A 20,090-nucleotide genomic window follows, 5' to 3' on the forward strand; every position below is an offset into this window, starting at 1 on the left:
GTGGGGGTTTGTATGGCTTTTCTGCCGCTTTCTCATCTGCCGTCTGTTATTCATTGAGATGGGGACTAATTCTAGCCCATGGCTGGTCACTCTGAGCCTGGGAAGGCCCCGACCACGGGCCTGGCCGAGATTACCCGCATCTTGCTGGATCCGCTCTCTCCCAGCTCCACGGTGATCTGTGTGATTGTGGGTGATGGGGGGAGGGGAGAAAGCTACGACCACAAATGCACTGCCACCCATGGCTTAATTACGGACTGGCAGGAAGAAGCACGTGGAACTGCCTTTATTGGGTGCTGGGAGCCATGGGGTCAGGGCCCCCGGGCACAAGGCCGGCTAAAAAGTGAGGGGGCGCTGCTGGAAGGGGGAGATTTGGCTGGGTGCCTTTTGCCTGGCGAGGCCCTGGCCACATTCAGCCCAAGCCCCCTCCATATACCGACCGGCCTCGGCAGTCTGTGCTTTCAGGGCAAGGCCTCCAGCAGCTCCCAGGGCAGGGGCACCAGGCAGAGGGGCCAATGGGAAGAAGTACAGGCCGAGCATCTGTGGCAGGAAGCCTCCGGTGGCACACTGGGGACTCTTTGTAAGAGAGCCTGGCCAAGCCCTGAAGCCATCCTCCCTTTCCTCAGTCCCCACCCCCCTCCAAGGCCCCTCAGTTCTCTGGAAACTTTTCACTGACAGGCCGGAGTGGGGGGTGGGGGGGGGAAGAGAGACCTCTCCCAGTATCCTCAGGGTAAGACCCTCCTGGCTGGGGCAGAAAGGGGTGAAAGAGGCACAAGAGGGATGATGGCCCTAATGATCGCTCCTCCCACTGATGAGCAAGGCCCTGCCTCAAGTCTGCAAACTGGGGTGGAAGAAGCTCGATCCCCCCACCTTCCAGTGACGATGAAGAAATAGCTCCCGAGTGCCTGGAGAGTGCAAGGACACTTGTGAATAGGCACAGACAGGGATCCTCCCAGGTGCAGACACTGACAGGATCAGACAGACTCACCCTGGGCAGGCTGGCAACCCCTAAAACTGTCTGGGGAGGGGTGTGTGTGTGTGTGTGTGTGTGTGTCCATCTCTGCCTCCCCCTCTCTTTGTTTCTCTGTCTGGGGCTGTTTGTCTGTATCTCTGTCTCTATCTCTGTTCCCTTCCGTCTCTGTCTCTCTGCCTCCCCCTCACTTCCCCTTCCTTGTCCCTCCTCCCGCAGCAGTTAGCTGTGCTCCCCGTCTCCCTTCTCCTGCCTTCTCTCGATTTTTCTCGCCCCAGTTCGGGGGACAGTAGTAGCTGCTGTCAGGTGCTCTCCCCACCCGCCTCCGGTGACGGTCCCCTGCCTCCCTGGAGCCTGCAGCAGCTGGGGACAGAGGGGGGAAGGCTGAGGGTGAGCTCAGAGCCATAAGTGGCGAGGGTGAGGAGGGCGAGGGGAAGCAGCTGCAGCCCCCGCCACCCCACCCCACCCCCCAAAATCCAGCAGCTCCAAGATCGTGGCGGCGCCTGTGGCAGGAGCTCCACATTGCCTCGAGGCTGGGGTGCAGCGCTAAGTGGTGCGTGGGAGGAGGGACCGGGAGGGAAAAGAGAGGGACGACAGAAAAGAGGAGGGGAGGAAGAGAGGGAAGGAGAGAGAGAGAGAGAGAGAGAGAGAGGCGGAGAGAGAGGCGCAGAGAGGGAGAGAGAGGGAGGGAGGGGAGGGAGGGAGGGAGGGAGAAAGGGAGAGGAGAGAGAGAGAGAAAAGGGGAAGAGAGAGAGAGAGAGAGAGAGAGAGAGAGAGAGAGAGAGAGAGAGAGAGAGAGAGAGCGCGCCGCAGCCCCCCAGACCAAGGAGGGGAGCGGCGGCTGAACGCACAGGAAGGAGAGGGGCAAGGAAAAGCAGGAGCAGTGCAGAGGAGAGAGACAGCCAAGGGAGGAGAGGGAGGGAGGGAGGGGAGGGCGAGGCGGCGCTGGCAGCCAGCACACACACTTGGACTGGCAGCCGGGCAGCCGCCGGGGAGGGGAAGGAGGGCGAGAAAAGGGCGAGGACAGCGGATAATCGAGAGGGGCCGGCGTGCGAGGCAGGCGCAGCCCGGCACCGGGCCAGCCCCGAGCACACGAGCGGCCCCGCGCAACCGGGGCGCCTCGGGAGCCCGGCCGGGGGCTGGCGTCGGCCCCTCCCTCCAGCGCAGCCCGAGGCCCGCCGGCCGGGCCGCCAGCCCCTGCTCCGGAGTCGGCGCGTCCAGCCGCAGCCAGCCCCGCCGCCCCAGCCCGCCGGCCCCAGCCCGGGCACCGAGTCCGCCCCGGGGATCCCGGGCCAGCCGAGCCGCCGGCGGGGGAGCTGAGACCCCGCGCCCCGCAGCCCAGGTAAGGAGGCCGCCCGTCCGTCCGTCCGTCCGCCCGCCCGCCCGTGTGTGTACGTGCCCGAGCCCGGCTCGGCCGGCCCCTGAGCCCGGCCTGCCTCCCCGGGCCGCCTCCGCCACCGCCTTTGTCTGCTCGCTCGCCTTTCGGGGGGTGCGGGAGATTCACTTTACTGGGCTCGGGCGACTGGGCGAGTGTGAGTGTGTGAGTGAGTGTGAGTGTGAGTGGATGCGCGTGAGCGCGCTCTCCCTCCCCGGCCCCCTACCCAGGGGTCCCTTTAAGCAGCCCCGGCACCCCCCCCCCAAGCTAGGAGGGAAGTCTGCACACAGACACAGCCCCCCCCCCCACCCCGCCATGACAGAACGGTTGGGGCGGGGTAGGTTTGGGAGCGAGGCTGGGGCTTCGCCCGAGCCCTGAAAAGTTGCCTGGTGTCTGGGGGGAGGGGGGCGGCGGGCCCCTAGGGACCTGCCGCCTCGGCGGCCCCCGGGTGCAAGAGGCCGCCTCGCTGCGGCAGGGTGGAGGGTGGGGAGGAGCGGCCGCGTCCTCGTGCTTCCCTCCAGCCCGAGGGGAGCGCCTCCCTGCCTCCCCTTTGTAAGTCGGTGTCGCGTCTGCTGTTGTGTCTGGGGGCCGCTGCACGCCGACTTCCCCGCAGACATACGGAGAAAGTTTTCCTAGTCGGAGACTAGGCTGTCTTCCCCAGGCTGGGAGGGGGAGGGCGAGGCTGGGGGCGAGCGGGGGGGTGGCCACGGGATCGGGTCCTGCTCCCTAAGGATCGGGATCCAGCCGATCGCAAAGCAGGGCAAGTGGCAGAGAAAGGGAGTGGGAGGGCGGGCAGGAGGGACCGAGAGAGCGGGAGAAGGAGCGAGGTGGCCGGGGCTGGCCCGAGCCCCGCAGCCTCCTGCCAGGGCATTCCGGGATTTGCCTGGAACTGTGGGAAGGGAGGACAGCTGCATGGCAGGGCCGCCCAGGGAGAGCTGGGCAGACCCCACATGACCCTCTCCCTCCCTCTGGCTCTCCCCCTCGCCCTCCTCCCCCCAGATTTGAGTGCACCCACATTTGCCTTAAGCCGTGTGAGAAAATGTCGAAGGCAGAGAAGCACCCGCCCAGGCAGGATTTGGGTTGGGTTGTTTTGCAGATTGAGAGCTTTGACTCCTTGGGGATGGGGCAGACAATTGTGGGGGAGAGGAGCTCGGGCTAGCCTTGGAACTCGCCCCTTGCCCACATCCCCGGGGTTCTGTGTCCTTCCCTGAGGAGATCCTTTCACCTTCAGGGAAGGTGAGGGCCCTTCCAGTCCTCTTGGCCAAATCCAAAGGACTTGGGCTCTGATGAGCCAGCTGGTCCTTCCTGGGGCTTTCTACTGGATGGGGAGGGGGTGTGGAGAGAATAGGACCAAGGCTGGCTCGGAAAGGGCTGGGGCGATGCCTCCCACATTGTATTGATTGTGGCCCCTCGGCTCCTGTAGCATCTCTGTTAATTACGTGCAACGCCAGCCTTCCCTGCCCACTAGTGTAGATCATATAGAATGACTGGGGTGGAGGTTTGGGGGAAGGTGCCAGCCCTGGGCTGACATTCTGCTTTCCGGAGCCTTTGTTATTCCTGCCTGTGTAGGGGCCCCAGCATTTTCGCCCCCTAAGGGGTTTGTTTCTTTCTGGGGGAAAAAGAAAACGATTCTGGGAATCAGCTCCTGGCACCTTTTGTTCCCCAGTTCATCCGGGCAGGTACCCAGGGGGCTGGGCTGCTAAGGCTGCTCATGAGGGGATGATCACTAAAGATGACTCGGCTCACTGGAGAAAATGAGAAAAAAGAATAGATTCGCCACCTCTCAAAGAGGCTTTAACCTCAGACTCCACCCATCTGATGGCTTGAGAGAAGCCTAAATAGGATTGTCCCTGGAACCTGGCCTCCCCTGCTCTTCATGTCACTGAAGGCAGACTTTGTTTGTGCTGTTTGGTTCATTTTCACCTTGGATGGGGGCTGCTATCACGTGGATTACCAATTTTCCAGTGACTCTGTTTCCCAGGTTCCCACCTAAGCTTAATTACCTTACGAATTCCGAGCCAAGTACCCTGTTAGAGCAGCCCCTACCTGTGCGCTCAGGGACCTTCCATTTTTGTTGCTCACAGATGAAGAAGGGCTGCTTCCTCCAGGGAGGAAGCGTCGTGGGCCAGCAAAGGCAGAAAGCTACCTCGGGATTTGTGGACGAGAGGCAAGCGCCGTGGCTTGTAGTCCTCTGGAACGTTGTGCGAGATCACTTGAATCCCCTAAATGTCACAAAAAATCTCAGATGAGGTGAGGAATCCCATGGAGTTTGACAGCAAACTCCACCCTCACTCCCCACCCTACCTCCCTCACCCCCCAAAACCAAAAGCTCAGTAAAAAATAACGATTTGTGTACCTTGAGGGTTCTGAAAAGCTTGGCTAACTGAAGTGGGCTGGTGGTGTTTGTCCTTCCGTATCTAGCCATCTAGGAGAGAAGTCAAGTCGGTGGTAGAGGTGAGATCCCCTCTTTCTGTCTTATGAAATATTTCAGGACAAATAGGGAAATCACAATAAACTCCTCTCTTTTTTCCCATTTACTGAAGGTCTAGACACCGAGTATTCAAACCAAGAAGTTTTCCTTAAAGTTGAAAGCTTCTGAGCCCTCTTCTTTTCCCTTCCCACCCTCATTTCAGAATTAGAAGCTCTCGTCCAAAATCTTTTTTTTTTTTTTTTGCCACAATCAGGCATCCCCAAAATGTGCGTCCCTTGCGCAGCCAGGATCCAGTTTGGGTTTTGTGCCCCAGAGGGGGCGGGGAGGAGAGGCTTCCTCAGCACCTCCGACTCCCAAGAAGGAAACGTTCAAGATTCATTTATTGTGTCGTTCAAGATTCATTTATTGTGTCCCATCCTTTCAGATCAGCTGGAAAGGGTTCTGTTGGCGCTAATGGGCGGTCTTAGCAGGATGTTATTAGGGGGACAGTGTTTCTTTGTTGGAAAATACCTGGTAGTGGAATGTCAGAGTACTTCTCAAGGAAGGCAAGCTATCCCCAAAGAGAAAGGATGATGAATCTGAAGTTAACTTTGGGCCGATTTCTGCCGATGGGGAAACTGCATTGTGTTTTAGCCTTTAAATTATGCCCAGGTACGGATAAATGCCGGTGATTGGGAAGAAAACCGAAGCAGCAACCTTGTTTGAGATGAAGGCAGAGGAGGGGGAAGCCAGGGAAGGGGTGATGGTTGCAGGTTTGAGACGCGGACCTTCCGGTGGGGGGAGGGGAACTAGCACCCTGGGTCGGGGACGGCCACTTGAAAAATGAAACTGCTCTCAGCAGGCATGCAGAGAGACCCCTAGTTTAGGTCTGAGGAGTCACTGGGCATTTATTTTCGTCTGAGGTCAAGGAGACTGTTATCTTCAGAGAGGAAAGACAATCTCCTAGCATGTGCCCAGCGCCGAGCGACATGTGGATGAAATGTGAGCCCTTGCGGCCCCTGAGGTGATGGTCCCTAAGCAGCTGCATGCGTGTGCGCGTGTGTGATGTGACAGCTTGGGACTCGGTGTCTTCCGATGCCACGGTGGCTATCCAGAGGAATTGTCTAAGCCATGAGTGTCACCATGGTGCCGGCTTTGGGCTCTCGGTCTTACGGGAGTAGGGAGCTGTGAATGTCAATCATGGAAGCTGGCCGGCGGGCTAGAGGGGTGGGGTTGGGGTGGAGAGGACCCAGTCTAATTTGCTGGTGTGGAATTGTCCAAGTCATCCTTCTTCCCCTCTATTCAGGAACGATCATTTTGGGAAAAGCATTTTAGTATCCGGCATCCCAGAAATTGCGCGTTACCAAAAGCCGTTATCCATTTTTCTATTTAAGATCAAATAAAAACGGCAAGGATCAAACGGTTGTGATCCTTCCGACCGCCTGAAAGGACTGCCCTGACGGCAGAAGTGGGTCAGCCCCACGTGGGGGGCCTGGGTCCTCGGCTCCCAATAGTGCCGGCGCTATCCTATTTTCCTCACTTAACATGGGCTTGAATACGCCAAGTGTTAATGTCCTGATTTCCCAGAGCCCTTTAAGTTGATATGAGTTTTACGTATCGGGGATCAAGCCCGATGGCTGAGCAGCTGGTGACAAGTGTTTGCATGTCATAGCTGCCCCGTGATATGATAAGTGCACATTGCCCGTTTTGTGGAACATGGATCGTGTGTGTGCTCATGCATGGGCGCGCCAGCCCATCCTTCCACAGTGCTCTGGACGAAAGCAGAAAGTGTCCTCGCTCTGCTTGCACGGCCTTTTATCGGCTTCTGACCGGTGGGAGGGTCTTCTCACAGCCAGTGTATCGCCCCTCAGCCAGCCCCGTTCAGGGCAGTAGGAAAGGGAGGGCAGGCGAGACCCCCTCGTTCTGCGGTTCCCCAAGTCTACAGTTTAGTGGTAGTGATGCAGACAAAGCTGCCCACATGGATGATGAGGAAAGAAAATGGGAGAAAAAGCCGAGGTAGCTGGCCAAGCTATCCCCCTCGGCTCCGCGGACTGGGCTCCGGGCTTTACCGGATAAACAATTAAAGGAGATCTAGAACTTCATACGGGAACTAAACGAATGAATCGATGAAGAAGTGAGAAAGCATTTATTAAGCATTTGCTGTGTGCCTAGCCACAGTGCCACGGCGCGAGGAACGCCGGCTTATTTTGTAGACATTTACTTGGGGTTTTTTTTAAACAAGTTTTATGATTCCAGACACTTCTCCCAACTGAATTCCCATTATAAGTAACATCTGCTTCCACAGGGGAAAAAAGGGGGCTTTGCTCTCTGTGGGACGTGTCCACCATTAACAAAATAACCCTTGTCAGCACTAGGCGGCTTATTTTTATTTACTCGCCGCCGCCGCCGCCGGCGGGGTTTCCAAAAATCTTGTCCCTGGCAAATCGTTCAACAGATTCTATGAGGAGGGCAGCTGCTGGGAACGGGAGCCCCTCCCCAGCGGGCGGCCTTTGAAAATGATAGCCAGAGATGTGACTCTTCAGACAATGGCATTTGGACAGGAGGTGTCACATTCCCACCCCATACAGGTGGGACTGGGATTGTTTGCGTGAGCAGAGAAGTGAAGGGACCTGAGGGGAAGTGGCTAAAGGATGGGAACGGAAATGGATGTCTTTGAGAATTATTTTGTTCACATTTAAAAATGCAAAACTCGCATTTAGAATTATTTTGTTCATATTTAAATGTGCAAAACTCACATTAGAGAACCAGTTTATTTTCTCTCCCAAATTCCGCAGGCGGGAACCATTTTGCCCCCTGCTCGTTAGTGCTTTGAATTGAGCATGGACTGTGCCAGGCGCTACGCTTCCCTCGCGGACCCCCCTGTGCACACTTACCGAGCCGATGCTCCTGGGCACACGGGCTCTTACAGCCTCGTCCGGTTCCCAAAGTGGTGGGAGCGGGCTGGCGCTGGCGGATCAGGCTGACGCTCGCCGATCAGGCTGGCGCTCGCGGATCGGACTGGCGCTCGCGGATCTAGCTGGCGCTCGAGATCGTGCTGACGCTCGGGCGCTCGAAAGCCGCCGCTTGGTGCTCTGGGGCGGCAAAAGCAGTCATTGTTCCCTTTCCACCGGGGTCTATTTTGTTGCATGCTTCTTCATTTGACACTAAATAGTGTGAAGTGAAAAAAACAAACAAAAAACGTGTACCGGAGACAGAAATAGGAGTTGTTCGCATTAACTTTGCAGCGTTTTCTTGAAGCTGCTTGGAACGAGCCGTAATACGAGCGGACGCTGGCATTTCCAGCGGGCGCTCTCATCGGCTTTCCGCCAGCCCGGGGTCGGGAGCGCGTGGTCCCTCTGCCAGAGGAGGAGCCCGAAGCTGGGGGGTGGAGGGGGGGGTTAGGAGATTGGAACGACCACTTTGCGAGGAAATGACTGAGCTCCTATTCTAAAGGCGGCAGGTTCACCTGACTCCAGGACCCGGACTCGTGCCTAAGCCGCTCGGCTTCCACTGGAGCTTTAGGTTGGAAACGGTCTTTTCTCTCAACAAAGCCAAAGCACGAGAGGAAAGCTAGATCATTTTTTATTGTTGTTGTCATTGTCGCCATCATCGCCATCATCATCGTTATCCATATGTTCCTGTATCAGCCCCAAGGACTAAGTCCAGGAAGCCAGAGTAGCGAGTGCCGCGCCAGGCGAGAGCAGACGGGTCCTAAATAAAGCCTAAAAAGAGTCTGCAGCTCTGCATTTTTGCGGGGCGAAGTGCCTTCGCCTGGAGGGTTCAAAAGGGTCCGTTTTGTCTTTGCTCCCTCTGCTCTTGTTAGCAAGAAGCACCCCATCACCGGCTGGGCATTGTGGCAGGGAGTATGTGTTGGGGGAGATGGGGCCCCAAGGAGGAGGTCCAGGTTGTTGGGAAGGAAATACGGGGTGGGGAGGGACATTCTGAGGAACATCGTCAAGCTACGAGAAATAGATGTGTTTATGACATTTCTCAGGGACCATAAGCCCGTTGGGAATGGAACGATGAAGTGTCCGGGTGGGAAGGGAATGAAGATGGTCTTTCTGATGCAATCCGGACTCCCAGAGCAGCCGGCTTTGCTTGTCATTATGGGGATGGATCGGCCAGGAAACCGCTTGTTGTTTTCTCTCGTTTGGGGGTTTTCCTGTCCAGAGCAGCTTTGAGGAAGAGGGGAGGCGTCTCCCTTGATGCATTTTCCCTGTCGCTTGCCTGCTCGCCAGAAGCCTTGGGCAGGTCAGACCCCACCTCCTTAAAGAAGACTCAATAAAAATTTCCACCCAGATACAGGCACCAAAAAGGGCTGTGAATAGAAGCCTCATGAGTCATTTGACCAGCAATGGGCAAAGGAGAGCATCTTCTCTGGGAAAGTAGGGAGGAGGGAGAAGGAGAGGGCATGAACGGGAGCCAGCGCTTTGATTTCAGCCATTTTGGCTGGGGTTGCCAGCTGAAGTTAAAGAGCTCTGATTTTGAAGCCATGAAAAAATGACATGCTTATCTGTGCAACCAGATTTCTAAGTCGGAGATTTTCTGAGAATATGTGTGCCAAATCAGAAATCTACTGTGATTAAGAAACAGGGAGACTGGATACAGTGAGGGAGTAAAGGGCATTTTTACAAACTTAATTGGGAGGGAAAATCTTAAATAAATAACTATTATGTCATGGTTCAAAAAAATCTTAACTGGAAATAGTTATGGGGTCAGAAGAGTTTGGGGAACAATCTGCAGATAGAGGGGGATTGCAAAGAGAACAGCCAGTCCCAGCCTGCACTCTCCAGCAGGATTTCTTTGTATATGGAATATTTTGGTTAACTCTGATGTGGCCCCAGCCGGCAATACATTCTAGAAAAATCCCTGGAGTTGAGTTCAGAAGTAATTGCTATGATTATTTTGGGGGGAGGGAGCCCCCCAACGTGGGGTGTGGTATTCTGGAACTCCTGTGCATGTCAGGTGCTTAATAAATACCAGAGCGTCTGATAGTGCGAGATGTCTTGTCAATGGACAACAGGCATCTAGAATCCCCAGTTCTGTTCTGGATGAACAGCTGTCAAAATGGGACCCATTCAGGCAACAAAGTCCACAGCTTGGGATTGGGCTCATTGGAAAGAGTAACAGACAGCTGATGGTAAACTGATTTAATATGACAGAAAAGGTTTCTTGTTTTTTCCTGGATACCATATTAGATACCAAAGGGTTAGGATAATGGAAACCAAAAAAAAAAGGGGGGGGGATCTGGGTAATTGAGTTTTTTTCTTTCTAATTTGCTCCCAAAGAGAGTCTTACAGACTCATGGCAATATTTTGGTTGTAAGGAAAGTGTTTGGAAATTTGAAAGCCAACAATCAAAGGGGTCACTCAAAAATCATGACTGATTTTCCACACGGAAATGTGTGGGAAAAATGGGGAAAAGAATGAGTGGTTTCCCCCAGCTTTAAATGATGTATAAAATTATTATTTGTAAATATTTTATCTAGGAATGGAGTCAGTAGAACAAGGAATCTACTTAATAAAGGTGTCTATATTGGCCAACCTTGGAAGCAGATATTCTGTGGTGGATAAAGTAGAGATCTTAAAAGGAAATCCATGTGAAAGTACATGATACCATTATACCATGAGCCTAAGCGGCTCTTTGGGGAATCCCTGGAGAGCAGCTTTTCTCTCCGGGATCTGGGATCTGAACAGAGACCCCCCCCCCAATCCAAATGAGAGAGGTCCTGCTACACTGGCACACTCACAAGGTTTCGGGGTCTCCCAGCTGATCCAGGAGCCAATTTAAGAAAGCTCTAGAGTCATCTTTGACCCGAATGTTTAGGCTACTTATTTGACCCAAGCCAGTCAGTAGGTATGACCAGAGCAACCTGCAGACTGGGGACATTAGCTACAGGACACAGTGGGTTGAATGTTGGACCTGGAGGCCAAAGACATCAATTCACCTCCAGCTCAAACACTAACTAGCTTTATGAGTTTTTTTAACCATTGTCTTGGTTTCTCTTTTTGTTAAAAAAAAAAAAAAAAAAAAAAAAAAGGATAACATTGCATCCTTCTATTAGTGTTGCTGTGTAGACTAAAAGAAATCATATTTGTAAAGTGCTTCATATCCACTGAAGTTCTGTCACTGTGAACCAGGATTGTTATGATTACAACTGACTTCTGCCCTCAGACCCTCCTTCCTCACTTCTGCTCTTGGGATTTCTCTTTAGGAACCACCACCATCGGAGACCATTCATGATTCTCTCAAGCTTGGTATCCTTTAGTAACCCCAACTTCACTCCTCCCCAAGAATATTTCTTTTATCTCCTTTATCTGTGGGCTTTTGTTCCCCTTCTCACGCACACGAGAATGTAATGTCTTTAAGGGCAGGATAGTAGATTGTTCAACTTTGTCTTTGTGGCCACGGTCCTGGCACAGTTCCTAACATACAAAAGGCACTTAATAAATGTTTATTGACTGACCATTTGATAAGCGTTAATAAGATATTTGCCATCATAGTTGTTTAGCTTGTCTCACTGACCGGGGAAGAAAAAATCTCCAACCATGTCAATCGAGGAAGGCTAGGTGGGAGAGGGACTTCCCTTGGATCATCCCTTGGGTCACTGAAGCTTTTCAGGAGCATCTGGAAATGGGACAGGTAAGTCTTGCCTCATCTCTCCCCTGTGTCACTGGGCGGGTCCACCATGTAGACAGACAACACAGCTTGTTCACCTCGGTACCCGGCATTTGCCCGCCACCTCCAGAACAGAAGGCAGGCCTAACTTTACAATTGTGAGCCGTGACCAGGTTCTAGCTTTCTAAAATCATACCTCCTAATAGTGCAGGAAGTGTGCCCTCTTTCCCTGGGCTCTTCTGTATCGGGGGGGGGGGGGAGATTTACTGCGTAGCCCTCTATTGCCACTATGCCAGAAAAAAGACAGCCCACTTGGCAGAGCCGTCATTATAAAGAAAAGATTCTGTTTTATTCCTTTTCTGAGCCTTTATGTCCCTGGCAAACCAGGAACTGTGAGTACTGGAGACTCAGAAGCTTTTCGATTGCTTCCAGGAGCTGTATACGCCCCACACTGTCATATTCTCTGACGCTGGAAATCAATATTCTCAGCTGAGAAAAGGGGAGGGAGCATGGGTGGTGAGTTGTCTCTGAATCTGCCAGGCAACAGTGCCCTGGCCTGGAGAAGGAGGAGAGCCAGGGGATGCTGGTGGGAGCCAGAGGCCATGCTCAGGAAAACGAGCTTTCTCACGCAGGCGCCATTACTCACTCACTCTCTGGTGCCTTGGAAACTACTAAACAACAGCCATAATAATCACTGCTAGAGCTTATATATTGGTTCAAGGTTTATAAAGCTCTCACCTGATTTTCACAACTGGGAGGTGGCTTCTGGTATTATTCTCATTTGGAAGGAACTCAAGAAGCTGATTTTATAAATCTAAAAGTCATCTTTTCAGGGATGAGAATTAAATTCATGGAAACTGATAATGTCATCAAGGAAGAGAGTGAGAGAGAAGAGAAGAGAGGAGAGGAGAGGAGAGGAAAGGAGAATAAAACCTTATGGTATATCTATCAAGCAGCATGATATGAATAGTGAATCAGATATTGAGAAAAAGTGGAAAAGAAAAGAGAAATAGGAAAAAAATAGAGAAGAGTTCAGAAAAATAGGAAAGTACACATGAGAGGATGCTCACTAATGTTGAATGCTGCAGAGGGATTGAGAACAACTAGGGCTGCGTAAAGGCCATCAGATAAGAAAAGAGCCCACTGGTGTCTGAGCATGCTCTCTGTGCCATGTGCTCTAAAATCCCTGCTATTAGGAAAGACTGAAACTTGTGGATTCTGGGCAGAAAAGGGTGCTCCGGGCAAGTTTACCTGCACTTTCATAGTAAACTCTGAGGCAAGGCTCACAGTGGAAAGGCTAGAAAGTGGAGGAAGATTGAGAAAAGAAAATCAATATTTGAAATGGATTTTGTGAGAAATGGAATAAAAAATAAGTTAGGGGGAATAAAAATGGTATTATGCCCCAATGAATGCCTGGTTGAAATAAGATTAAATTTATAGTGGACACAGTTAACCCATTTACATGATTTCTCCCATCATCTTTCAGGCACAAATGAGTAAGACTTAGGAGGAGTCAATGGTGGGAATAATTTAGCTTTAGGGAAGAGTGAGCAATGTTGAGATAAGGGAGCCAAGGCTGGTACTCTGTCTCGTCTTCCCTCCTTCCTCGTATTTAACGATTACCTATTTACCTGGTTATTTATTTGACATTCACTTTACTAGATAAGCTTACACATGGCATCGGCCCTCAAAATCAAGCTTCTTGAGAGCAAAAGCTATCCCACCGTTGTCTTTGTGTCTCATCCCCAGCGCTGTGCCTGGAACATAGTAATCTCTTAATAAATGCTTATTTCTTCTTCAGAGAACTAGATAATAGTGTAAAATTGAACTCATCAGTTATCGGGACAAGATTATGAAGAGATGAAAGGGAAGTCAGAGCAAGACTGTGGTGTGGAAAAGTACTGAGGGAAGGAGGAATTGGGATGTACGACTGGCTCAAAGAATGAGCTCAGTGATGGCAATGGGGACAGGTTATGAAGGATTTGGGATACCAGAAAGGATTTTATATGTGATCCTGGTGGTAAGAGGGAGACACTGGAGTTTGTTGAATGAGGAGAAACGGAATATGGCCAGACCTGTATTAAGGAATATTAATTCAACAGCTGAGTGAAAGATTGATTGGAGTCAGGGAGGCCAGCCAGAAGACCACTGCCAAATCCTAAGAGGGAAAGGGGCAGAGGAGAGATGGTATAAAGGTAAAAAGAGAAGGGTGGACTGCTGATTGGACATGAAAGCAGGGGGAGAGAGTGAGAGGTTGAAGATGGAACTTAGGTTTTGAATCAGGTGACTGGGGAAAAGGTGGTACCCTGCATTAAATTTAAATATTTAAAGACGCATACACTCTCCACTGAACTGTAGGAAGATGGCTATAAAATGATATCTTGTAAGAAGTCCCCATAGTTCTAGCACACCAGAATCATGCTTTAGCATGCAGGAAGAGGTCCTATTGCTGCTTCTTGGAAGTCTGACGATTTTTACAAGAAAGGGAAGAGGGTTCAATGACATTCGCTAGTGTTGGGGCCCCCTTTGATTGGCTTTTTGTCAATACTGATGGGGAGGCTATTGGCCTTCCCAGACCCCAAAGATCTGGAAGGAAGGTGGAAAATACTTACTAGAGCAATAGCCCAACCATCAGGGATGAGCATCCTGCTTACTCTCATGTTAGTAAGGAAAGGCAGCCTCGCCCTGAATGTAGGCAGTAGGAAAACTGCAGAATGCAGAGTGACTCAACACGATGCGATTGCAGAGGCAGCTGGGGATTCTGCCAGACTGAGTCCTCTACAGTTGGATGGCAGAACTTTGGGGAAACCTGACTGTAGGACCCCATTGGCTCTTCACCTGTTTAACATCTCTCCATTCAGGTAATGTGTGAAAGATACCAGTCTGATTTTGAAATATACTTCTTTTTTGTATCACTTTTTATTTATTTTTAAAATTATTTTATTTCTTTCATTAAGTACTGCCCAATTCTATGTGAAAATTTTGCATTCTCATTTTTAAAACTTTTGAGTTTTAATTCTCTCCTCTTCACTCTTCTCCCCATCCCTTGAGAAGGCAAGGACTTTGACAAAGATTGTACATGTAAACTTACACAAAGCACATTTCCACATTGCCATATTGCAAAAGAAAACACAAAGTAAAACAAGAAAAATAAAGTAAAATCAAATATGCTTCAATCTGCACTCAAGAGTTTCTCAGTTCTCTTTTTGAATGATGACAGCATTTTTCATCATGAGTCCTTTGGAATTGTCTTGGATTGTTGTGTAACTGAAAAGAATTAAGACATTCACGGTGGGTCATTATACGTTATTGTTGTTAATATGTACAATATTTTCCTGGTTTTGCTCACTTCATCTTGCATAGGTTCATATAAGTCATTCTTGGTTTTCCTGAAATGATTCTGCTTGTCATTTCTTATACCACAACTTGCTCAGCCCCTCTCCAATCCCTTTGATTTTGAATTTTCTTGGTGACATAAAAAGAGTCGCTACCAATATTTTTGTACAATTAAATCCTTTTTTCTTTGATCTCTTTGGAATGCAAATCTAGCAGTGATATTGCTGGGGTCAAAGGATATTCACAGCTTTATAGCCCTTTAAAAATAATTTGAGATTGTTTCCCAGAATAGTTGGAAAAGTTCATAACTCTATCAACAGTGATTAGGATCCCAACAGGTCCACCTCTCCTCCAACATTTGTCATTTTTCTTCTCTCTTATTAGCCGATCTGATTGGTGTAAAGTGGTCCCTGAGAGTTATTTTAATTTTCACTTCTCTAATCAGTAGTGATTTGATTTAGAGCATTTTTATGTGCCTATTGATAGCTTTGATTTCTTTTTCTGAAAATGGCCTCTTTGTATCTTTTGACCATTTATCAGCTGGAGAATGGCTTTGATTTTTAAAATTTTGGCTGTTTCCTAAATATTTGAGAAAAGAGGCCTCTCTCAGAAAAACTTATTGCAATTTTTTCCAGCTGAAAATCGACTTCTAATCAACAAATAAAGTACATTGTGACATAGTCAAGACAGTTGTCTTTAGTAATTTGAAGTTTCCTGGTGGAATGAGCAAACTCAAGGATGGTGGATTCCCTCTTAGTGAAGGGTCTTCATGAAGAGTTTGAGGGGCCATTTGTCAAGGATGCTGAGGAGGGTGTTCCCACTCATAGCAGCTGCCTTCTGAGGACTGTTCCAATAATGAGATCGTGAGGTGCTCGAGGACCTTGGGGCAATAATATCCAGGATTTGCCCACTTCACTAGGCAATGATGTTGTTGGAACAGCATAGAAAGGTTTTCTGGTAGTGATAATTCAAGGGATTCAGCCAACTTGTGCCCCTGATTAATGGCCTTCACCACCCCTCCCTCTCTAAAGTCCTGGGGCTCACATGCAAGGGATTCTGGGAAGAGGCGGTCCAGGGCTGGGCTGGAGGGGGAACCAAGCTCAGATCAGGTGGGAGGGTCCTATTGTTTCTGACCACCCAAAGCTGTGCTGCTTGGACAGGTAGTGACCCCAGACCACAAGACATTAGGGTGCTTTGATTCCCACTGACTTGGGCCTTTGGGATACAGACCTTGCCAATCTCAAGTTCATTATCTGCTCTGTAGATCAGGCAAATGATGCCCAAGCAGGGCCAGCCAGTCAACTACACCCAGCTAGGAAGGAGGAGATGGGCCTGGGACCTGGAGCCCGACTCCCCCACACCCAGAGCCACCGGCAACATCCCTGCCTGGCCGGACACGATTTACCAAAGACAGAAAAGCAATGGGACTCACTGGGGATGCCCTCCTTTCAGTTACACTGGAGGTTAGATCAGACCTGGGGCGAGGAGGCAGCAGTCAAGGAAGGAAGTCCTCGGGTCACAGGCTAAGGAGGCCCACGCTCAACATCCCCAAGACCCTTGCTGGTAATCTCCCCTGTTCTTTGTTAATTAAACCCAAAATAATGGAGAAGTGTCAGTGCCCTGAAATGTCCTTCCAAATCTAAATACTAAAGAAGGGAGGGAGAGAGGGAGAGAGGAAAGAAATGAGGAAGGAAGAGAGGGAGGAAGGGAGGGAGGAAGGAAAAAGAAGGAAGGATAAAGGAAGGAAGGGAAAAAGGGAGGGATTAGAGAAGGAAGGAAAGAGGGAGAAAGAGATGGGAAGGAAGGAAAGGAGGGAGGGAGGAAAATGTCATTAAAATGTGTGGGGTTTGATTAGGAGACAATGCACTCCAGCCCTCCTCAGGATACTCTTGGCAGGTGGGGGCCAGGGCAGGTGGTATCAAGGTAGGAAGGCTGGGACCGAAGGCCAGAAAGTGGCCAAGCATCTGCTGTCTTGGCGATTTTTGTGAGGGCTCATCTGTGGGGTGTCAAGTTGTGCGGTCACAGATGCTCCTGAGGACCGCCTGCCGCCGCACTGAGAGGGAAGCCGGTACCGGGAGGCCGTGTCCATTGTGACGGACTCACTGTGCCTTCAAATGGGGACAAAAGTGAAGCCTCTGGATAAGGTGCATCCAGTGACAGCTCAGAGACAGTGCTCTGCTCACCTGCCTTAAGGACAAGTCTTCTGATGATGGTTCTGATCATCCAGCTGGGGGGTGGGGGGGTGGGAAGGGAAGGTTAAAGATCAGCACTCTTTCCTTTCCTCCCTTTCTTCCTTTTACGCCTCGGCCCTCTCCTCTCTGTCTTCCTGCCCTTCTGGCCCTCCTCAAATCTTGTTTTTCCTTTCTTCATCAATAAGAGAAAACCCTCCTCTTGTTGACGGCTGATAAAACAGTGGCTGTGAGAGTGCTGAGCCAGGGCTGGGATATCGATTGTCGGGCCAGAGATGTGAGGGTTACTACCTCATTGGGGCGATCTGCCCAAAGGCTCTCAGCAGAGCAGCCTCTTTGGGTCTCCACCTGAGTCACCATGTCAGGGTTCTAGAGGTTGCGGCCCCGGATGGGGCTTGAGCAAGATGGAGCTCACCAAGGAGCAGAGATGGGCTTCGCCAACCACTAGAACTTAAAATGAGGCAATCTGCCACCCAGTATTCCTGCAGAGGACAACTTTCCCCCAGGACCAGGATGGGGGGGGACCTCTCAGACCCCTTAGTGGTTAAGACTCCTTGATCCCCAAGGGGCAAAGCTCAAAGCCAGAAAACCTTACTCCTTCCTTTCCAATTATACAATGAAAGTGCTAGAAAAACAAAACACTAAAAAATGAAAAAGAAAAAGAAGCAAAATGATGCATCTCTTTATGTTTTACAAAGTGCTTTACTAATACTAGGTTACTGCATCCTCTCAAAACTTCTAGGAGGCCGGTGCTATTGTTATCCCCATTTTACAGATGAGAAAATTGAGGAGGGTTAAAGGACTTGCCAAGGGTGACCTTGCTAATTGATGTCAGAAGCAGGATTCTAATTCCTGATTGCAGCCACCTAGTTGCCAACGCAAACAAATAGATAAATACAGGAAGGAAGTAAAAAGAAAAGGAGGAAGGGAGAGAAGGAAGAAGAGAGAAAGGAAGAGAGGGAGGGTGGAAGGAAGGAAGGAAAAGAGAGAGGGAGGGAGGGAAGGAGGATTGCATGAGTAAAGAAATGAATGAGTGAATAGATATGGGAATGTATAATGAGTAGATGAATTAATAAAGAGAGAAACTGAAAGTTGGGTGATGAATGAATGGAGAAGCAAAGAGACAAATGTCAGTCACTGAGTAAGCGAATCATGAGTGAGCGCCGGGTCTCACCCTGGGAGTGCTATGGGCTAGTCCATGGAGTCCCCGGGAGAGGCCCCATCCCCAGCCTCTGCCTCTGCCTCCTCCCCACGCACCTCTCTGCCTCCCTCTTTCCTGGCATCCCCAGGAATTCCTCCAAGGAACCAGTCCGACAGATTTGCTCCCTCTGACCTGACAGAGAGTCTCAGGTCCCAGCAGTGACAGCTGAAGCGTCGGGGCCAGGGAAGGCTGCACCTTTACTTTTGGAATTGGAGGCCTCAGCCAGAAGGCGGGGAAGGATCAGGAGGCCCAGAGACTTCCCTTTCTCCTGCAGCCCTACTCCGCCATGGGCTCGGAGAGGCAGCAGCCAAAGCAGGGGCTGGGGGAGGGAGGAGAGAGGCCAAGGATTCCGTCCTGGCGCTGGAAAATCGCCTCCTTGCTCCCGGGGCTGCCGAGAACACTGTGTCTCCGGGTGGGGAGGAGCTGGCTTCACCCGGCTGGGCGCGCTGCCCACCTTTCCTGCTGATTGATGGGCTGGCCCTTTCCAGTGCCCAAAGCTGGCTTCAGGGATATGGCCACCTTAGTGGCCCCCCCACCCCGTCCTCCCCCTCCTCCCACCCCGTCCTCTTCCTCAGCCGGGGCTTGTCGGGCATCTGGGCGGTCCTGCTCCAAGGGTTACTCGGTGCCAGGATCCGGGCTGCCAATGGGAGGAGAGGAGTCTTCGCGCTCCTGTTCTTCCATCACGCCACCAGCTCACACGGTCCTAGAAACCATCTTCCTGAGCTGGGGACCTGCCTGAGGTCTGAGGAGCCCCGAGACTCTGTCCTGCCTCCACTTTGGGGCAGGGAGGCCTGGATGTAGCCTCACCCTCATGAGGCGGGACTTTGGTGTCTCCCCCTCTGGCCACTTTCCAAAATGGCGCTGGACTGAGTGTTCCGACCCACTGATCCCCCTTCAGGGCCATCCTGAATGGCGTCCGTTGGGTGGAAAGGGTTTGATGGTCTCTTTGTCTGCCCAACAGAGCTGGACTTTCCATAGACAGTTAGTGGCTCTTGGTGTGGGGGACATGGCCAAAGTGCTCAGACCCTCGTGTTGGACCGGGGCCCCTTGTCTCGGGACCATAAGAATCACGGTCCTCACGTGCTTTTACATCACTTTGTTGACATCATTGTCCGTCCACGGGTCAGCGCTCAGACACATGTCTGATGCGTGGCCACGCCCTCCACCAGCGCAGATCTTGGCCAGTCCAAGCTTCCTCACCCTCTCTGATATTTGTCTGCCTCTTTCCGAATCCCTCATCCCTTCTCCCACCCATCCATCCCCCGCAACCTCGTATCTGTCCAGCCATCTGGAGAGCCTCCGTGGGTTCTCTGTGATCACCCTTCAGTACCCAGGTAGCCTGTGGCCTATCCATCTGTTATCCCTCCTGCACACTGCATGCCCAACTCATTTATCTGAGAAATGTTTTAATCCCAGTTCCGATACTTTCAACAACTCAGCATAGTCCCAGATTGCCTTTCCCAGCTGCCTGGCCAGTGAGTTTCGGGGAAGGCGAATTTATCTAAATGTTAACCAAATCCAAGTTAATTAGGACTGCAAATCTGCTGCCAAAAAGAAAAGAAAAGAAACAATTAATGCATTCCACCCCCAAATTCAAATGCCATTTGGATAATTGCTTTTCTGAATTATGCACTCTATTATTCACCTAAAAAAATCTTAATGTGGGAAGAGACTTAGGAGGTCATTTGGTGCAACTTATACCCAAATTGGAATGTCCTCTCAACACCCCAAGCAAATGAATATCTAGTCTTTTAAATTTATTTTTTAAATAGCATGCGTTGATGTTCTCCCAGTATTCCTCTCTCATTTAGAGAAATGAAGCAAAAAGAAAAACAAGATCCTGGTTAAAAGAAAAAAAAAAAAAAAACTGTGTGGTCAAGCAAACACATTCCCAATTCAGCCAGATTCCAAAAAAAAAAAAAAAAAGTGTCTTTCTATATCTTAAGTTCATCACTTTTCGAATAGGAAGTAGATTTACAAGGATTGTAGAGGGC

General features: G+C 50.8%; 1 protein-coding gene across 14 annotated transcripts in view; it reads left to right on the forward strand.

The window, feature by feature from the left end:
• Nucleotides 1–1,732: 1,732 nt before the first annotated feature.
• Nucleotides 1,733–20,090, forward strand: part of ARPP21 (cAMP regulated phosphoprotein 21) — a 138,771-nt gene continuing 120,413 nt past the window's right edge. For 7 of the 14 annotated variants that reach the window (XM_031951395.1, XM_031951412.1, XM_031951457.1 and 4 more), the window contains exon 1: nucleotides 1,734–2,309. The gene's annotated coding sequence lies outside the window, so the exon portion shown is untranslated. Of the gene's footprint in view, nucleotides 2,310–20,090 lie in introns of all 14 variants that reach the window. The other 7 variants (XM_031951380.1, XM_031951388.1, XM_031951403.1 and 4 more) reach the window with 3 other exon arrangements.

Source organism: Sarcophilus harrisii, chromosome 1 (genome assembly GCF_902635505.1).
Source record: "Sarcophilus harrisii chromosome 1, mSarHar1.11, whole genome shotgun sequence".
Classification (NCBI taxonomy): domain Eukaryota; kingdom Metazoa; phylum Chordata; class Mammalia; order Dasyuromorphia; family Dasyuridae; genus Sarcophilus; species Sarcophilus harrisii.